Below are 20,346 nucleotides of genomic sequence, written 5' to 3'. Positions count from 1 at the left end.
CTTGTGGATGTGGTAACTGGGTTAAAAATGAAAAAAATTGTTTTAGTTAAAAATGATATTGACATTTGAGTTCTCCGGGTCTCCGGGTCGGATGTTACCAATTGAGCTTAAAATATCACTAAATCAGTGATATTTTAAGTAGAGTCAATACAAAACGCAGGTAGAAAACCATATTGAATTAAACATAACCTTTGTATACCTTGGGAACAGTTTCTCATAAGTATAATATTCTCAAATATTATCACTGATTGCGAATCTTGCATGTCGTCTTAGTTGAAGGTCAATGACATGCACATGGGACGGGAGATGCAGAAATGACTTTAATACCACCCATTCTGTCTTTACACTATGTAGCTCTACAGATATTATTCTGGCAGTCATAAGAAACATTATCCCTTTTTAATATAATCCGTTTTAACAAGGGAGATAAAATAAATGGTTTAGGGCCCATCTTAATTATGAATTCAGCTAATAATATCTCCTCAAGGCTTCAAAAATGGTCTTACAACTCATTGAATTCCCTGCTCTAAGTGCTCGTTTTCAAAAAGGCAGCACATGCTTTTAGTGTAAATTACTTAAATGAAACACACTTTTTTGTGCATTTGAATAAATACATGGCAAACATGATGTGTAATTAGATCAAAGTATTTTCTAGGTTTACTATATCCTTAATTCAGATTTGAAATAAACATAGCTGTCGAGAAAAAAGGAGTTAACGACATAATTATACACTTCTAGGCTGGCGCTGGTTAAAAGGGTCAGGGGTTTTTTCTTTCGAGTGACCTGACCTCAGTGTAAGAGCTGGAGTAACGTTGTACTGATTCAAATCTGGTTTGTCAATTTTGCTTTGGAAGGTTCCTAATGGAGTAAAATGACCACTAAGTACCTAAGTGGCAGCCATGATAAGAACTGTTCGGATTCTTTAGATCTGGAAAGGAGCTTCAAAACTTCATTTATAATCACCTTAAGCTCAGAACACATCCTTTACAAAGGGAGAAGATGTTGACCAACAATAACTTGCATCTGCAACATTTAACGTGACACGACATTTGGCCGCTCGCGGAAAACACAGATTGTGACGAAGAAACCCGGCTCCCTCCCAACTTGATTCAATCTTTCTATCTAAGGTTTCCTAATGGATTTTTAAGGTTGGTTGCACTTTTGAACAACAGTTAGAGGAAGTGCTCCTCAGTGAGGTTAACGATTAAAGTTGTGATCTCTGGTTAATGGCGTTTCAAAGCTTGGGTTTAAAGGCAGCATGTGTTCTCAATATGTCTGCAGATGATAAGGTAATATGGCAGATGTCTTTACTTGAAATGTGATGCTCTGTACCCACAGTAATTGAAAGTATCTGAATACTAGATATATGGTGACTGTGGCGCAGGGGATAAAAAGGTGTCGACCAATCTCAGGTTCAGCAGTGCAATCAGCGAGTTAACATTAGATCAAAGTTTCCTTGAGCAAGACGGATACATACTTTTTAATTCCGTAGACATGTCTACAGTATGACATTCACATCAGCAACAGCTATTTTTTGTGTTTACTGCAGGCGTAAGCATGCTAAAGGGCTAAGATGGTTAAGGAGGTCACATAATGCACATTTTCAGGTTAATATCTGTATTTACAGTAGTGACTCTCCTGTGACATGTCTCCATGCTTTAATGTTCAAAAAGCTCTTTATTTTCCTCATACTGCCTGTGCTGCAGCACCTTTTTTCACCCTTTGTCTGAAACCAGAGCCAAGTCTGCTCTGATTGGTTAGCTGGCCGGCTCTGTTGTGATTGGTTGGAGATTTCCCGCCTCTTAGCCTTTCACGTACAATCAGTTTGAGCCCTAGCCAATAGAAGAGTGTTACGTAGCGATGTCACTATGTTAAAGAAGCAACCCGGTATAACGGCAAGACGTGAGCATGTGACGATTTACCATTCTGGGAGACGTGAAGATGTCACGATTTTGTCCCTTCAAACGTGACAGTTACACGGTATTGTTAACCCATGTTAACCAGTGGAGAAATACCCGGAAATGCCAAGCAAATGCTACCCCGATGGTCGGTTGTTATTGTCAATATTAATATAATAATGATTTATTTCTTAATAGTCACACTCGATTTCCCCGATTTTCTTGTTGCCCCAGCTGGTCGACACCTCTTTTAGCAGAAACAAAGGCTACATTAATGTATTAAATCGATGTTAATCCATGTGTGTGGATGTGGAATTAACGGACGTGACGTTGTGCGATTGCGTTGCCAGGCAACAGCTTGGGTTCATGTTCATTTACAAACTCTTCAACTACAACCGTAGTTATATTTAAAAACATGTTAGAAGGCCTCACAAAATACTTTAATGTTAATTAAAATTTAAATGTGAGTATAACAAAATACATCCGTCATAAACAAAACCGGAAACAGACGTAGGCAAGATCCTCAGCTCGATGATTGGATGGTTTAGCCGCAATGCACGCTGGGATTTGGTGTTTATGCGATGTGAAATTTTAGGTGAAGGTCTTCTTTTGAATAAAAAAAAAGTTTTGGGGGTATAGAAGAAGAATATGGAGGGATGAAACCCTCTTTAATGGTCACACATGCAGAGCACACAGCACACACAGTGACATGTGTATCTACACATAAATATTAAGCCAGACAAAGTACTTAACGTCTAATATATTGCTTTCCTGCAATGTTAACTATGTTTAAGCACTTATTTTAACTGATATTATACATATGTATCATACTCTTATAAGATGTATGTAGATAGTATAAGAAATGTGCAGAATATGACAGTTTAATGGTGGAGGTATACACACATATTGATAGATGTCTTGTAATGCACTGTTGAGGAACCTGCGACCCAAGTTTTTCATTCATTGCATAACTACACCGTAGTTGTGTATATTATATGTCAATAAACCTTAGAAAATCTTGAAATCTTGAAAGGGATGTGCAAAATAGTCATTATATACAGTCTTTAATTAACTATTAGTAGAGAATAACGAGTAATGAATATACTTTATTGGGATCCTATTAATATCTAATAATAAAATAATAAAATTCAATAACGTGCTTTAACCACTAGATGTCCCTTTCTATCAGCTTTGCACCGTTATGGTGTAAATACAGCCTATCCACCAATTGGATCAAATATAAAAGTCAGCCGAATTAGTGTTGATACTGCGAGGAGACGTATTTTGTGAAAAGAAATGTAAGATGTTGTTTAATTTCTGATATATTTATTATCCACGTCACGTTTTCAGTTTTGGCTGCTGTTATTCCTGTTTGTCTAGAAGTCTTCTCAGCAGGGCTCTATAAATAGAGAACTACGGCAGATATGTAATATTTAATGCAGCCGAACCGTGTATTACAATGCCGTTATGTGATGACTTTCAAAGAGAAAACCAAGCACACTCGGAATAAAGTATTATTTTATTTTTAAAAAACGTTTTCAGATTTCACATCGCATAAACACCAAATCCCAACGTGCATTGTGGCTAAACCATCCAATCATCGAGCTGAGGATCTTGCCTACGTCTGTTTCCGGTTTCGTTTATGATGGATGTATTTTGTTACACACATTCCTTCACATTTAAATTTAAATTTACATTAAAGTATATCGTGAGGCATTCTAACATGTTTTTAAATATAACTACGGTTGTAGTTGAAGAGTTTGTAAATTAACATGAACCCAAGCTGTTTCCTGGCAATGCAACCGCACAACGTCATGTCCGTTAATTCCACATCCACACGCACGGATTAACATCGATTTAATACATTCATGTAGCCTTTGTTTCTGCTAAAAGAGGTGTCGACCAGCTGGGGCAACAAGAAAATCGGGGTAATCGAGTGTGACTATTACAAAATAAATCATTATTATATTAATATTGACAATAACAACTGGCCGTCGGGGTAGCATTTGCTTGGCATTTCCGGTTATTTCTCCACTGGTTAACATGGGTTAACAATACCGTGTAACTGTCACGTTTGAAGGGACGAAATCGTGACATCTTCACGTCTCCCAGAATGGTAAATCGTCATATGCTCACGTCTTGCCGTGATACCGGGTTCTATAGAAGTAAAGTAAAGAGTCCAATGGAGGCATTTCAGGCATGGGGAGTGTGTGGGAGAGAAACTCCCTATGGAGGTAACTTAGACTTTGCAGACCATCTACATTCACAAAAACCTATTCAAAACCCCAGAGAGCATAGGGCCTCTTTAACATTTTTAAGCTGCCTTCATGGCTCCTATTCCTGGAAGATAATGTTCGAGATGAACCTCTATGTGAGATGTTAAGACTTCACAGCAGCCTGCCCAATAGACCATTGGGCAGGGAGAACAATCTGATTTACATGAATCTACCACTCCCCTTTTGTAAGAGAGAAGAAAAGCTGAGCTAAACTTGAGAAAAGCAGTTCTGCTTTAAAGGTCAGCCCACCTCAAGTGAGCCGCAGTATTAGCAAACTTCAGGGCTAACTATTTCACAGCAGGTGGCAGCAAGACACAGAGCTCGGGTCTTAAAGATTTCAGCATTCAGTCAGAGACAAATAAACTTTGAAAATGCTCCTCACTTCAGTCGCCAGGCTTATAATACACTTGTGGACCCCAGACAGAGTGACATGCAACGTAGAGGTTGGACGTAAGTGACAATGGCAATAGAGACAACAAGGTGAAACAGATGGATGATGATGGCACAGTGAAATGGAAAGAATATCCAAAGTGGGCAGAAAGAGAGCTGAGAGGAATAGAGCTTAGAAAAGGTGAATGAGAACGTCGGGATTAAAGCAGTCACTTTAGAAAGTTAAATGGGCCATTTCACAATGTGCACACAGATTCAAAATATTGATGTGAGTAAGAAAGAATAAATACGCAAAAGCAAGATAAGGAAAATAGTCTTGTCAAAATAGCGAAACATAGTTGGAGATGGATGCTCAGAGAAGAAGAAAAACGGCTCAAACCTTCAAAACCCAGTAGCACAATAAGCAAATACAAGGCACTTGTAATACAAAGAGAACAAGTGTTTCATCGTGGAGCCATTCTGACGGAGAACTAATTTGTGCTTTAAGCGCACAGCCTTCTCTGCAGCACAGCAGCATGCCCTCCAGCATCTCACCCCCCTCATCAGGCCTGTATCAAGAAGAAGAAGTGATGGCAATTTTCCTTACAAGGGTTTCTAAGAAGCTGTGTCTCCCTCTTTATACATCTTTGTTTGTTATGTGTGTTTGTGTGGCGGGGGAGTTTTTAGGTAATGCAGATTTTGTGGTAAGGGACTTCAGGGTTCCTGAACAAAGAAATAAACATAAACAGTCATTTGAGCAGTACATTTGGACATGAACAACACCTTTTGTTGTCCCTAATACACGACCAAATATGCAGAGCTGCTTCTAAAGAGAACTTCTGGTCCTATAGTTTTAACAAGCCTTTCATTGTAGGGATTTGGAAATGTCTCCCAAGGGTGTGCCTTGAGAAATGAGTACAATGATCCCAGTAAAATTGTTAATAAAAGAAACAAAATGAATATCCTGCACAATAGTCCAACTTGTTGACGTAAAGTTGTCATAACACTAGGCATGTAAACAACAAGTACAGCTAGAGCAGAATTGCCACGGCCCCCATGGTGGAGGAGACCAAAAAGGAGCACAGCATAATTTGGCTTGGGCATCAGATGCTACAACTTCAGATGTTTTATGGATAACCCAAGACTTTCCAGAGAATTTAGCAAAAGGGTGATCTCAGTTAGTCGTTCTTCAGGCAATGCCCATCTCTGTACTAAAAAAAACCTGAATAATAAACCTGGAACCAAGGAATGGTTTTCATTTTTGCTCAAAAGGTGACTTATTATTAAATGTTTATAATCATTGCTAAAGAATTTTGTGTTGATATACAATATGGGCTAGTTGTTTCAGATCTTAAACAATATAGGCCTACCAAAATCCTCATGTGTTGCAAGGTTGATATTTATAAGATCTCGAGATATAAAGTGGTGCAGGAATAATCGTAAAACTCAGAAGGTTAGCATCTTACTACTTCCCAGTGGCGGTTCTATGGGGTGGCACGGGGTGGCAGCTGCCACCTCAGAAAAATGCCTTGCCACCCCAGCTGCCACCCCATTTGGCAGCTTTGTTTTGAAAGAAAAGTTGTGGCTCATCGGACATTTATGAGAGAAAATCTCTAATGTCCGAGTGCAAGTGAATGCAGCACAAGACGCAAGCCTTGTAACCCCTCCCCCCCCCCCTGGCGCGGGCTTGGCAAAACTGATTAGCGGCGATTTCATTTGAACGGGAGGACAGTGCAAAACGAGAAGCATTTTGGATACAAGTAGACAGAAGGAATGAGGTATTTGCGGTCAGGGTATGGCTGGGGTAGGCTACAGCCATACCAATAAATGGCTTAGCCCCACCATGAACAATGATGTTAAAGTAAGCAAAATAAAGTCTGCCAACTCGCGGAGTAAATTGCACAGACAGCAGTTAGTAAGATTGATTTCAGTAGCCACTTGTCTGGAAATACCGAAGACTAGAAACGGTTTTGAACACTTTTGTCACGTAGTGATCGTCTTCTCAATAGAACATCTTTGATAATATCTTCTGGCCAATCAGAATCCCGATAAAGGCGTGGTGTTGTTGCAGGAAGTCCAGACGGAGAATACTTTTGCTGTAGTACATCTCTATATACATTGGTACAACTATAAGACCCCACGGTTTGATGATTGATAGGTGTGTGGGCTGTCTTTCATTTTGACACACAGAACAATGGGGGCTATCGACCCTTATCCACAATGTAAAGTAATTCACACAGCCTCTTCCCTCTTCCCTCTTCCCTCTCCTCTCTGTGAGGAGCATCAGGTTCAGCTTTCAGAACAAAGTAACAAAAAACTAAAATGGCATTCATTTTTTAAAATACGTTGTGTAGTAATATATAGTTATTTATTTTTCTTCTCAAGAGAGCACCAGAATGTGTATTTGATGTTAGTATTTCAAAAAATCTCCTGGAGGAGAATCCCCCCAGACCCCCCTGCAGGGGTTGGGTTTTCAACTCTTTCACCTGTGGGGAAATTGAAGGATTGGCTCCAGGTCGCCCTTTTTATTTACTACAAGACAAATGTGCCTTTTTATTTCATACAGTTACATTTGGATTTAGACAGGGAAATAATCTAAACCTCACGCGTGGCGTTTCACTGTCAAGGGGAGCGTGTAATTACATTGCAAATACTGACTTGAGCCCCACCACTGTATGGGTTAGCCCTACCATAGATTACCCAACACAAATACTCTGGCGCCCGCAACTGTTTGCGGTCTACTATGACAGAGAAGAGCCTGTCAAGTTTGGCTGTACTCAGCATTGAACCAAAACGCACCATAGCTTTAAATCTTAATAAGTTTGTGAGACGTTTTGCTGATCGAGATGGTAATCACCACATTCAGCTGTTATAGACATGCCAACTTGATGCTCTGCTCACGGATGAGTAGATGAGAATAATAAACTGTTTTAGAAGATGACCTTACATGTGTAAATATATGTTTCTTCTTTGTGGGGGTCTGCCCCAGAAAAACAGTTTCAAGTCCTGAGAAAGTCAAATAAGACGGTGTGTAAAACTTCACTGCCCAGCCAAAAAAAACTAACCACTTTGATTTAACTAGGCCAGTAGGTAAGGACTTTCCACTGGATAATAACTGCAGCGATGTATGTTTTAGCTGAATACACGTTATTTTAACCCTAAATGATGCAGTTAGTCATTTCTTTAATGTTTTTTCTTTCTGATGTAAAGTCAAGGTTGTAACTGTTTGCAATGAAGTTGTGGGGCGCTGAAATGTTCCTTTTGATTCTTTTGAATTATGATAGTAATCACTGGTCTTTCAAATTTGAAGGAGGGTGAGCAAGCATCTTGAGGAACATTCATCATTAACTCCTCCAAAAAATATAGTTTATTTAATAATAACACTGAATATGTGAATCATAACAGTGATTGACAGCTGATAGGAATAATATGATTGTTAATATTATCATATTCATACAGACACACATCGATGAGACAGTTAATTAATTTACTTATTGCAGCAGTCTGCATATTTGGTACCCCTGCTGGTCTAAGAGTTAAACCAACTCATTCAGTTAAAATGCATTAAATTACGTGTGCCACCTTATATATTTATATTTAAGGCTTTACTGATGTGCCACAATAATGTCACCTAATGTTATTGAGTTAAAATATCAATATTGTGGCGTTCCAAGTTAACATTGATTGATATGACTGCGATTAAATCAGCATATACTTCTGCCAGGGGATGCCACCCCTGAAATTCTCCTGCCACCCTCTTGCCACCCCATGAATATTTGTCCAGATCCGCCCCTGCTACTTCCGGTTCCCTTGGCTTAAAGTCAATGGTTTTGTTCTACTTGTTTGGGGTTATGTGCCTGAAATAAGGTCTTTGCTTAACACAAACTGAAGATATTTTCTCGTTTGGTTCTACGACATGTTATACATCATTAAATACCCTAATTGTGAATGTCCGAAGCTTCTTTGTGGCACAAAAACAAGTGTCTAAATAAACGACTAAACGTCATCAAGCCGACGTTTGTGTTGTAAGTGGTGTTAATATGTGGAGATTGCCTGCTGAACAAAAAACATTAAGAAGCATAAAGTTGTGTTGGCCACAGAGCTTATACTTTGCAATATATCAAAATCCAATGGGGAATTCCAAAATTAACTTCCGTATTGGCCTACAAAATATACGACATCACTACACCACTCTATTGTGGTGTTGGCTTGGATCGATACCTAGAGGTCCCCCCTCGTGGATACACTTTGTAATCTTTCCATGCTGTTGTATTAAAAGAAGGCAAGTATACGAACAGTCATTAGTCAAAAACATTACTTGTAAAGAAGATAAGCATTCAAATAACCACTATTTTTACAAGACCTCCCTCACTGGCTTACCATCAATACCAATACCTGTCCCACTTTTGTTAATAAACTGCAATACAGATACCGTTTGTCCAAGGTAATAAGGGATTGAGAATAAGAAACATTTTTCCTGGTCTAAAATATAACACCAGGTCACAAAGTTACCAAATTGGCAAGGCGTGAAACGAGTCTGCTGGTGGCCGATAAAATTAGCTCATTACCAGTGCGAGGTCGGAGCATCTGATGTGGGCCAGCACCACATTAGGAACCCAGCAGGCTGTCTGCTGCTCTCCCCCTCCTCCCCTCCTTTTATCTCTCTGCCTCCTTCACTTCCTCTTGATATCTCAATCTCCCTCCCTCCATCCAGGTCTTACCTCTGTGTCACATAGCGTTAAGCACGTCGGAGACATATGGCAGCACTTGAGAGTATCACTGGATATCCAAAGGGGGACATGAGTCATGTAATGAATTCAGAGCAAGGGTAAAGATGTTGAGACAAGAGAGGGAGCCGCTGGTTATCCAACCAATAACTGCTGTGTGTGTGTGTGTTGGTGTTCAAGTTTGTATTCTGTCCCAATTATTATGCAAAACATTTCATGGATATAGTTTATCGATGTCACTCTGTTACAGCAGTAATCCAAAGGATGCTGCTTTCTGCTATTACTTTGATGCTAATTGAAGGAAAGATTTGGGGTCTTTGAAATCTAATGGCTCTGATGATTCATGATGGTTTATTAAAGCCAGGGGTCATCGTCACTTCAACCACTTAGTTGTGCCTTCTGTCCCCTGGAAACAAAGCAATGAATGAGTGGTTTCAAATAATGTAGTTTGATGGTTATCATTATTATTTCATCTGAAATGTCAAGAGACACATCATATTATGTGAAAGTAAAAGGTAATCACTCTGCAATACTTTCTCTTTGTATGATGTTCCTTTCTGTGAAAAACTGTAATTTTACCAGTTCCTATGATATTTTTGCACTGCATCATTGTCGAGTTGCAAAGATGTGTTTTTTTGTCCACCTTTAACTTAATGGCATGCTACTTTGATTATCGTCTCTCCGGTTTGTACTGTGTCATTATTTTAGAAAAAAAGTACATTTCGGATTACAGCCTTGGCCCTTGGTCAATATACTTGTATTTTTACCACTTTATGACATTAAACTGAATATCTATTGGTTATGGAAAAAACATGCAATGAAAGGACGTCATATTGGCTTTCTGTAACATCGATTGACATTCTTCATAATTTCCTAAAACTTTATCGACCAAGGAACTACTCTACTATGAATTGGAAAAAATAATCAAGTTTTATGCTTTGGTTTAAAGATGCCCTATTCTGCTTTTTTTGGTTTCCCATCCCGGAAGTTTGTTATATAGGTTTGCAATGGTTGCAATGGTTGCAATGGTTTGCAAAAGCTAAAATACACAAATACCCTCCAGAAGGAGTTTCTCTCCCACACACTGCCCCAGTTTTTGGCCACATTTTCCTTAATTCAATAGTATTGTATTTACGATATCCTGCTAACAAGTTGACAACAGTGCATGGAACTTATCAGAACAACAGCATAACGATAGAACATTATAATAGTACATTTCATATGATTGTATACAAAATAATAAGTAACTTATTTACAGTCACAGAGTCAACACTTGTGTTAACATTTGATCATCACATTAAACCATCACCATTTTTTAGACAAGGATCGTCCAAGTGTCACTGTAATTCAAAGAACAGTGCTGCATCTGATTTAAGATGTTCCCTGACTGAAAAGCCTGTGAAATGACAAACTCGCTTTTTTCACAACTCCTGTCTGCCGCAATGATAAAAACCTCCATTTCCATCGCAGGGAAATAATATGAGATGACAACACTGACACACTTACAACCAAGCAGAAAGCCTGCCTGTCTATTTCTTTTACTGAAAACCCACTGGCAAGCAATTTCCACATCATGTCAAGGTAGAGCATTACTGCCGAAGTACTACCAACATATCAGCTGCCCGACGCACGGGGGAAACATACTGGACCATGTTTATTCCCCTTTTCGACATAGATATAAGGCTCAAACTCGCCCTCCCTTCGGCAAATCAGACCACATCTCACTGCTGCTGCTGCCTGCTTACAAGCAGAAACTCTAAAGGGACAGACCGGTAACAAGGACAGTACAGCAATGGAGTGAGGAGTCGGATTCAGCACTGCAGGATTGCTTTGCATCTACGGATTGGAGTGTGTTTGAGGATGACAACATCAACACTCACACGGATACAGTCATCTGCTACATTGGGAAATGCATCGATGACGTGGTGCCGAAGGTTTCTGTACGAACATTCCCAAATCAAAAGCCCTGGATAAACGGCGAGTTCAGGAATTCTAGGAATAAACTACGGAGAGCAACTAGCAGTGCAAAGAGACAGTAAAAAGAGAAGGTGGAATCTGACTTCAAAGGCTGTAACACCTGGAGCATGTGGGCGGGACTAAGAACAATGACAAACTACAAAGGAGCAGCGGGGGGTGCTGCGGGGTGCTGAACAGTTGTTTTGCACGATTTGAGAGCAGCCAGGCTGGGGGTGCAGAGAAGGGACAGGAGCCCTGCCCTTTTGTTTTAAACCCGACAGATGTGTGTAAATCCTTTAAAAGGGTTAACCCACACAAGGCTCCTGGACCTGATGGCATCCCTGGCCGTGTTCTCAGGGTGTGTGCAGTTCAGCTGGCAGAGGTGTTCACAGACATCTTCAACAGGTCCCTGCTGCAGTCTGTAGTCCCCACATGTTTAAAACACTCCACTATCGTTCCTTTCCCCAAAAAGACAAAAATCACCAGCCTCAATAACTACCGCCCAGTAGCACTCACCTCCATCATTATGAAGTGCTTTGAGCGGTTAGTGAAAACCTTCATCACCTCCTCCCTGCCTGACTCTCTTGACCCCCTGCAGTTTGCCTACAGCGCAAACAGGTCCACAGACGACGCCATAGCCCTCACCATCCACACTAACCTCTCACACCTGGACCTGAGGAACACATATGTGAGAATGCTGTTCATCGATTACAGTTCAGCATTCAATACCATTGTGCCCTCCAAACTGGCCATCAAGCTCAGAGACCTCGGGCTCAACAGCGCCCTCTGTGATTGGATCCTGAACTTCCGGACGGGCAGACCCCAGGCAGTAGGAGTGGGAAACATCACATCCTCCACCCTGATCCTCAACACCGGAGCCCCTCAAGGCTGCGTGCTCAGCCCTCTCCTCTACTCCCTGTTCACTAACGACTGCATGGTCATACACAGCTCCAACACCATCGTGAAGTTTGCTGACGACACGACCGTCATCGGCCAGATCACAGACGGCGACGAGACGGAGTGCAGAGAGGAGGTCGAAAACCTGACATCTTGGTGCCAGGCGAACAACCTCCATCTCAACGTCAGCAAAACAAAGGAGCTGATTGTGGACTACAAGAAGCAGCAGGGAAAGGGACACGCCCCCATCGCCATCAATGGGACTACGTGGAGAGAGTCAGCAGCTTCAGGTTCCTCGGGGTCCACATCACTGAGGACCTGACTTAGACTGTTCACACCACCACCATCACCAAAAAATCTCGACAGCGGCTCTTCTTCCTCCGCAGGCTGAGGAGGTTCAACATGGACTCCAGGATACTCTGCAACTTCTACAGGTGCACCATAGAGAGTATCCTGACTGGCTGCATCACGGCCTGGTACGGCAGCTGCACCGCCCTTAATCGTAAGGTTTTACAGAGGGTGGTGAAAACTGCACAGAACATCACCAGGACGGAGCTACCATCCATGGAGGACCTTTACTCCCAGCGGCTCAGGAAGAAATCCCTCCAGATTGTAAAAGACCCCCATCACCCCAGCCACAAACTGTTCAGTCTGCTGCCGTCTGGCAGGCGGTACCGCAGCATCCGGACAAAAACCACCAGACTCAGGGACAGTTTCATCCCACAGGCAATAAGACTGTTAAACACTTGAACTGTTGAAACAACATCCATAACATTCATCTGCTACTTAGTAATTATTTATCTATTTATCATATATATCATTCCAATAGCGTGCATATAGACTCTTATTTCACTATTTCACTTTTTTAAACTATTTTTCTTTTTGTATTTACTTTTTAATATTTATTTGCACTATATGTTTCTGTTATTATTGTGTTGCACTGTTGGAGAAGCCTGTGACCTAAGATTTTCATCGACATAACTACTCTGTAGCTATCGTACGACAAATAAAGAACCTTGAACCTTAAAACATAGACAACCAATAATCTGTCCGCTTGCCAATCATAACATGTATAATCTAAAGTATCACTTCCCACCAAACTAACAGAGCTTTAGGATATGAGGAAAATAGACAATAACATTTAATAAAAGCAACATTACATGAGATAATTAAACTTAATACCAATACACAGCTTAGCTGAATACTTGATTCTCTTTGGTCAATTCCGTCATTTCAGAGGTTGATAATGTTCACTCCAGTGTTGTAGTCAAGTCACCAATTCACGAGTCCAAGTCACTCTCGAGTCACCACTCTTCGAGTCCGAGTCCAAGTCCGAGTCACCAAGGGAGAGTCATAGTCGAGTCCGAGTCCAAGTCCGAGTCACCCAAGGAGTATCCGAGTCGAGTCCGAGTCATCATTACCTGTGTTCGAGTCTGAGTCCAAGTCCGAGTCACCCAATGAGTGTCCGAGTCAAGTCCGAGTCCGAGTCATCATTACCTGTGTTCGAGTCCGAGTCCAAGTCCGAGTCACCTAAGGAGTGTCCGAGTCGAGTCCGAGTCCAAGTCCGAATCACCTAAGAAGAGTCCAAGTCAAGTCCAAGTCACAAGTCTTCATGTATTAACCTTCGTGGATATATGTGTTGAAATGTAGCTGCTCCTCTACATTGCTTTTATCCTGTCATGTTATACTATTCTGTCTATTGAACTGCTGTGAAGCGAGTTTGGCTACAATTCTTATAATAGGTGCTATACAAATATAAAGCTTATTTCTAATATTAATATTATTATTATTATTATTATTATTATTATTATTATTATTATTATTGTAAATGACCTTTAATATGTCTAACTATATTTAAAATGAGTTAAAGAGTTTTAGAGAAGTGATTATATTTGTATGCCAATATTTTCCTATGGTAAAGCTTTCGTTTTGCACTTTTATTTTGATAGTAACAAGATTGGGACTCTTATTTTGAAGAAACTTTTACCGGTTAAATCGGTTTACTAATAAAGATTTAGCTCCAGAAAGCACATGGCTACTTAGCATGCAAAATGACGTCATTATGCATGTTAAGTAGCCATGTGCTTTCGTGTTATCGGCTGAATCTTTATTTATTGATTAGATCACATTACTCTGATGATAGTGTTCAAGACAGCCTATATGTCTGAACTCGATCCTTAGAGTCATGTGTTACGGAGCCTTCTCTTCAATATTGTTTCCACATAAGGAGCATTTTGCGCTGCTCTTTTCCAATGTGGAAGCAGAATGTGTGAAAGCATACTGCACGATGCGGGGGTGTTTCTAGTCATCTCTAGACTGGAATAGCGGGGCCCAGTCTGGAACTCGCCTCACAGGTGCACATGCCAGGATAGAGGACATCAGACTCCAGAGAAAACTTGCTCGAGTCCGAGTCCGAGTCCAAGTCAGAGGTCAATGTACAAGTCGAGTCCGAGTCATTGTGGGGGGGGGAAATTCACGAGTCCAGGTCAGAGTGTCAATGTACAAGTCGAGTCCGAGTCATCGTGGGGGGAAAAATTCAGGAGTCCGAGTCCAAGTCAGCATAGGCGAGAATTCACGAGTCCAAGTCCGAGTCGCGTCAATCAGTGCATGAGAAAATCGGCACTCGATCCCGACTCGAGTCGGAGTCCAGGACTCGAGTACTCCATCTCTGGTTCACTCACAGAGAATATGTGCAGTCATATCAATCCGTAGGTTGCCATCACAAAACAAATACCTTTTGATAATCAATTTTTGACTGGGAATTGAACCACTGACATTTATACTTACTATACTCTCAGCTTGGTAAAAAAATCTGTTGAGCGTCTGCAACTGTGTTAAATGTTTTATGTTAGTTTAGTTATTTATGTTCCACTTCCTGTTTTATTTTTTATTCACCTTGTCTCGTTCCAGGTCCCTTTACTTCCTGCCTTGGTTGTTTCCCCGACATCTTCAGTGTCTGCCCCGCCCCTGATTGTTTCCACCTCTGCCCACTTACCTCTTGTATAAATTGTCCTGTCTCCCCTTGTCTTTTGCCAGATTGTCTTGTGTTTTATGCCGAGCTCTCCAGCGTTTACAGATCGCATCAAAGTTACCGTTATAGTCTTTGTCCACATATATAGATAAGGTAAGATCAGGTCGTTGTATTTTCTAGTTTATTGATTAGTGTAGATTATTTATTGTATGTATTTTTCTGGATCTGCTGATCCTTTGATTCTGGTATTCATCTTATTTTTGTACTGGATCTACATTTCAAGTAAAGATTATTTTCTACTTGAATCCTGTGTCTACCTCCGTGCTTTTGGGTCCACACCTAGCCCCTCCTCGACAAAATCTCTGTATGCATTATCGGAATCACATCTTACGAGATGTTCATTGTGTATTTGCAGATCCTTTTCATATTTGCAAAATAGTTTTGTGAGTTTGCAAATCCTTTTTGAGGAAGGTGTTTTACATTTACAGATTACACACTTACACACTTAATGATCTGTTCAAACAAATGACATTGAGACAAACCACCCCCATAAAAAACGATATATTCTGCAGCCCTATATAATAAACATTTGTGTACCAGGGGTGGACTGGGACTATAAAATGCATGATCTGTTTGGTATTTTGAAAAATAAAAAGTATAAATATGCCTTATATAGGTATGGTCCTACACTATATTATTCAAATATAGCATGATAGGTCCATTTTAATGCGCGGCATGTATCGGCCGGCCGGCGATGAAAGTATGTTACTTAACAAAAAACCCTATGCATTTTATGTTATTTTGGACCATTGTTCATATAGTAATCACATTACCTGAGCCCTTGAGTTGCCTAGAGCAAAAATAGTTACAGCATATATATTCAGTGATTTTAATGTTAACAGATCGATGCAATAACATTTGGACCCAATTTGCCTGACTTGACGCATGGAATAAAACATGGGCATAGGAAGCATCCTCAATGTGGGTGAGACTATTTAACAGGGGGTGTGGGCAGGTGGTGGACCTCACCTCCTCTAGGGGGGTCCGGGGGCATGCTCCCCCGGGAAGATTTATTTTATAATGTTGCAGTTAAATGCATCAATCTGGTGCACTTTGAGAGCAAAACTAGGGCCTAAATCTATATATACATCTCTCAACACCCATATGAAACAGAACTGTAAACAGATTTACTTTTTATTTCAACATTTATTTGAACAGCAAGTGGAGGCAAAAGTGACTGCACCCAAAACAACAAACCTGCTAGCTAACTAGCCTAAACTCAGTAACAGAATGTGGGCAACACGTTCTTCTCCACAGCCGTGCAACCTCTGAGTCAGACGTCACTTCCCCCTTTTCTATCCTACGGGTACAGCCACTCCCCCTTTGGTACAGAGTTAGTGAATTGTCCAGTGAACTCAGATCGACTCGAACCAATCCCTACTCTCAGTGTTTCCCTTGTGGACTGCTTCCATCGAACTGCTCAGTGTTCGATATGGGAGTTCAACTCTTCTGCGGTCGAGTTGTTCTGCTACTACTGTGTCCCAGCTGTTGATGCGTAACACAATGGGACAGGAGAACTATAGCATTTACTTGCATTGTCAATGGGATAGGAACAACCCTGAAGAGCAGAGCGGGTTATTAAAACTAGCAAAGACAAAGAAACGCACATGTAGTCCTGCAATGAGGACGGATAAAGGACGAGAGATGAGGGACAATGAAGCTGAAGGCCACATCTAAGGGATGAATATGAGTTTGGAAGGAAAGGGAAAATACAGATGTGCAAAGGCCGACACACACAAAGAGAGAACATAATTAAATATGTTCCCTTGCCTCTCATTCAATTCTAAAGATATACTTTTTTCCTATGAGGAACAATTGGATGTGAGCGGGGACAAAAGAAGGACTAGATTACTGATGTAATAAATTGATAAATATTGTAAAAAAAAGTCCCCGCATCATGAATGGTGAACTGAAGTAGATGTATAGAGAAGAGTAAAGGCACTCACACACACATACACATGCACACGCACACGCACACACACACACATCTTGTTTAACTGACAAAACAGGATACCCCCACATTCTGAGTGAGTTTGATCTGTTGTCCAGTGACGGTCAGATGATCTCACAAAGAATTGTGGGACATCTTTCTCCTTTCCTTTGGTAAAGGATGGTCTTTTGTACCCTATGCTAAATATACTAGATATGATAAGAAAGGAATAATTGAATAAGCTTTCCTTTGGAGGACTCCACCAGCACTTGGATGGCAGATTGACACTTTGAGGTCATTTCAGCCCAAATACAAATTGGAGGGCAGCCAAGAACTTCCTATACTTCATTTCAGCAAAGAGAAGATTAGTGTAACATTGCTGTTGATCTGAAATATAAGGCCATTTTTAAATGTGTAATGCAGTGCAAATACCATTGATTCAGGGTTATAAACAACCCGGTATCACGGCAAGACGTGAACATGTGACGATTTACCATGCTGGGAGACGTGAAGATTTCACAATTTCGTCCCTTCAAACGTGAAAGTTACACGGTATTGTTAACCCATGTTAACCAGTGGAGAAATACCCGGAAATGCCAAGCAAATGCTACCCCGATGTAATGATTTATTTTGTAATAGTCACACTCGATTACGCCGATTTTCTTGCTGCCGCAGCTGGTCGACACCTCTTTTAGCAGAAACAAAGGCTACATTAATGTATTAAATCGATGTTAATCCGCGCGTGTGGATGTGGAATTAACGGACGTGACGTTGTGCGATTGCGTTGCCAGGCAACAGCTTCGGTTCATGTTCATTTACAAACTCTTAAACTACAACCGTAGTTATATTTAAAAACATGTTAGAAGGCCTCACAAAATACTTTAAGGCAAATTCAAATGTAAATGTGAAGGAATGTGTGTATAACAAAATACATCCGTCATAAACTAACCCGGAAACAGACGTAGGCAAGATCCTCAGCTCGATGATTGGATGGTTTAGCCGCAATGCATGCTGGGATTTGGTGTTTATGTGATGTGGAATCTGAAAACGTTTTTTAAAAATAAAATAATACTTTATTCCGAGTGTGCTTGCTTTTCTCTTTGAAAGTCATCACATAACGGCATTGTAATACACGGTTCGGCTGCATTAAATATTACATATCTGCCGTAATTCCCTATTTATAGAGCCCTGATGAGAAGACTTCTAGACAAACAGGAGAACTGCCGCCATAACTGAAAACGTGACGTGGATCAGAAATATAATAGCAATAAATAGCAATAGCAATTAAACATCTTACATTTCTTTTCACACAATATGTCTCCCTGCAGTGTCAACACTAATTCGGCTGACTTTTATATTTGATCCAATTGGTAGATAGGCTGTATTTACACCATAACGGTGCAGAGCTGATAGAAAGGGACACCTGGTGGTTGAAGCAAGTTATTGAATTTTATTATTTTATTATTAGATATTAATAGGATCCCTATAAAGTATATTCATTACTCGTTATTCTCTACTAATAGTTAATTAAAGACTGTATATAATGACCAGTTTGCACATCCCTTTCAAGATTTTCTAAGGTTTATTGACATATCATAATTTGTACACAACTACGGTAATGCAATGAATGAAAAACTTGGGTCGCAGGTTCCTCAACAGTGCATTACAAGACATCTATCAATATGTGTGTATACCTCCACCATTAAACTGTCATTCTGCACATTTATTATACTATCTATATACATCTTTTAAGAGTATAATACATATGTATAATATCAGTTAAAATAAGTGCTTAAACATAGCTAACATTGCAAAAAAGCAATATGTTAGACGTTAAGTACTTTGTCAGGCTTAATATTTATCTGTAAATATAATGTGTGTTGTGTGCTCTGCATGTGTGACCATTAAATAGGGTTTCATCCCTCCATATTCTTCTTCTATACCCCCAAAGCTTTTTTCTTGTTCAAAAGAAGACCTTCACCTAAAGTACTCTTTAATGTTTAAATTAAGCCTTATTAGTTTGTCTGTTTTGCACATCCTCCTATTAATATCTAATAATAAAATAATACAATTCAATAACGTGCTTTAACCACCAGGTGTCCCTTTCTATCAGCTTTGCACCGTTATGGTGTAAATACAGCCTATCCACCAATTGGATCAAATATAAAAGTCAGCCGAATTAGTGTTGATACTGCGAGGAGACGTATTGTGTGAAAAGAAATTTAAGATGCTGTTTAATTGCTTATATATTTATGATCCACGTCACGTTTTCAGTTTTGGTGGCAGTTGTTCCTGTTTGTATAGAAGTCTTCTCAGCAGGGCTCTATAAATAGAGAACTACGGCAGATATGTAATATTTAATGCAGCCGAACCGTGTATTACAATGCTGTTATATGATGACTTTCAAAGAGAAAAGCAAGCAGACTCGGAATAAAGTATTATTTTATTTTAAAAAAACGTTTTTCAGGTTTCACATCACATAAACACCAAATCCCAGCATGCATAAACCATTCAATCAGCGGCTAAACCATCCAATCATCGAGCTGAGGATCTTGGCTACGTCTATTTCCGGTTTCTTTTATGACAGATCTATTTTGTTATACACACATTCCTTCACATTTACATTTGAATTTGCATTAAAGTATTTTGTGAGGCCTTCCAACATGTTTTTAAATATAACTACGGCTGCAGTTGAAGAGTTTGTAAATTAACATGAACTGAAGCTGTTGCCTGGCAACGCAATCGCACAACGTCACGTCCGTTAATTCCACATCCACACGCACGGATTAACATCGATTTAATACATTAATGTAGCCTTTGTTTCTGATAAAAGAGGTGTCGACCAGCTGCGGCAACAAGAAAATCGGCGTAATCGAGTGTGACTATTACAAAATAAATCATTATTATATTAATATTGACAATAACAACCGACCGTCGGGGTAGCATTTGCTTGGCATTTCCGGTTAATTCTCCACTTGTTAACATGGGTTAACAATAACGTGTAACTTTGACGTTTGAAGGGACGAAATCGTGACATCTTCACGTCTCCCAGCATGGTAAATCGTCACATGTTCACGTCTTGCCGTGATATCGGGTTGGTTATAAAGGTGTAAATCGGTAAACAGCTTAAATTGGATCATATTTACCCATAATAGAGAACCGCAGTGACGCATCCAAAAACCCGGAAGTAAGTTAGCATTTTTAGCACTACCGGTTCCTTCGTCAAAAAGCAATGCATTTTTTCCATAGGGTTTTGGAAAAT

At 40.1% G+C, this 20,346-nt stretch overlaps 1 protein-coding gene and 1 long non-coding RNA gene across 2 annotated transcripts in view; one reads left to right on the top strand and one right to left on the bottom strand.

Moving 5' to 3' along the window:
- The window catches only part of LOC307018310, a 55,212-nt gene extending 39,960 nt beyond the window's left edge, over positions 1–15,252 (top strand). The window contains exon 3 of the long non-coding RNA XR_013802409.1: positions 15,034–15,252. This is a non-coding gene — a long non-coding RNA (uncharacterized lncRNA). The remainder of the gene's footprint in view (positions 1–15,033) is intronic.
- The window catches only part of LOC307018306 (vertebrate ancient opsin-like), a 112,102-nt gene that overhangs the window by 62,405 nt on the left and 29,351 nt on the right, over positions 1–20,346 (bottom strand). The gene's annotated exons all lie outside the window — the stretch shown is intronic.

The sequence above is a fragment of the Notothenia rossii genome (genome assembly GCF_949606895.1).
Source record: "Notothenia rossii genome assembly, chromosome: 9".
Taxonomy (NCBI): domain Eukaryota; kingdom Metazoa; phylum Chordata; class Actinopteri; order Perciformes; family Nototheniidae; genus Notothenia; species Notothenia rossii.
This window is presented reverse-complemented; position numbering and strand designations above follow the sequence as displayed.